Raw genomic sequence first — 1,561 nt, 5'->3', positions numbered from 1 at the left:
TTCATAATCACTTGTACCAAAATATTTTACCAATTATAAATCACAACATCTTGTATTTATAATAATTTATTCATTCAAATGCAATTGTTTCCTTAAACAATAATTTCATCTAAGTAACAAAACAATTCGATTACTTAGACCGTATCTTATTTAATCAAATTACAATGAGACACGTAAATATTACTTTCAAAATCGTCCGTCAATTTTAAGTAATTTAATTAACCCGTATCGTCATACGATCAATTAAATGATCAATTAAGAGTGTTACCCTTTAGGTATAACCTAAGGGGATCAACTGATCACCACCGTCGCACGACAGTAATGTCAAACTCTAGTCAGCCAATCATTACCGATATGTGTGGACCAGTTGACAGTTAAATATTACTTCCCAATTGTATTATTTAGAATGAGATTTAAACATGTGATCATCATGATCAACAGTTGTGATCGCATTATTGTCGGAGGACACATATTCCAACAATCTCCCACTTGTCCTCGACAAGTGTGCGTCACCAATTCTCTTGTCCTATTTCTATCTCCCACTCAATGCAAGGTGTCTTTCAGGTCGTACTTGCAAGTGATCACATCGAGAGTGGTTTCCTCAATATGGAGAATAACTGATTGACCGGATTTATCTACCATAGATATCTTCCGATCGTGGCCACGCATTTCCAGTTCATTACTCCTCGAGCGGCCCTGAGATATTGTTATAACCCTGAATAGGGGTGGACAATTCTTATCGCACTCATTCCCTTCGACTAGCCACAACCATCATAACCCAAAATATGCCCATTTGACCCCATTTACGAAGGTCGTAGTAACACAAATAAAAGTTAATCTGAAACTGTGCCATCTTAGGCGAATAGTCTTTAGTCAAAAGAATCGACTCATTAGAATACTATAGTAGCTCTCGCCACGACCAGGCTATATAAATTTGCCAGAACTCTATAAGCGGTCATAAGGCACAATAACGTGTTCCTAACAGTCTGCCTATGTGATCGACTAGTCATTCTCATATGACTCCATCGCGCTTGAACTTGCCATCAATCGCATCACACTCTAGTCACTTCGAGACGTCACCTCATGTAAGTAACTATGGGCGAATACAATGCTAATCTGTGTTCACTTTAACGGGATTCAATTGTCTCTACAACCCGTTTGGATGTAACAAAGTATAAGGTGAGTTAATAATAACTCAAACGACAAATGTCGACATCACATTCGGGTAGTCAATACCATATTACAACCTTGTGATGCATATCGTAAGTGTGTAAACACCAGACGATTACAACCTTGTGATACATACCCTTTTCGAAAGGAGGTTTAACCATTTCATTTTCATAATGAGGTTAAGTAATGACATTAGCGTGGTTAATACTTAACTCAGCTCTTGTGGATATCGGCATATAAACATTTGCAACTTTTAGTCATAAATCTCATTTATTTTCGAGGATGCAACTTTGTTCCATTTAGGCTCTTAAGTAAATATCAATATTGAAACTATTGGTCAAATTTTGTTCATAAACTTAGTCAAAACTTATTGTTAAGACGTTAAATTAGT

This window comes from Silene latifolia, chromosome Y (assembly GCF_048544455.1).
Source record: "Silene latifolia isolate original U9 population chromosome Y, ASM4854445v1, whole genome shotgun sequence".
Classification (NCBI taxonomy): Eukaryota; Viridiplantae; Streptophyta; class Magnoliopsida; order Caryophyllales; family Caryophyllaceae; genus Silene; species Silene latifolia.
This window is presented reverse-complemented; position numbering follows the sequence as displayed.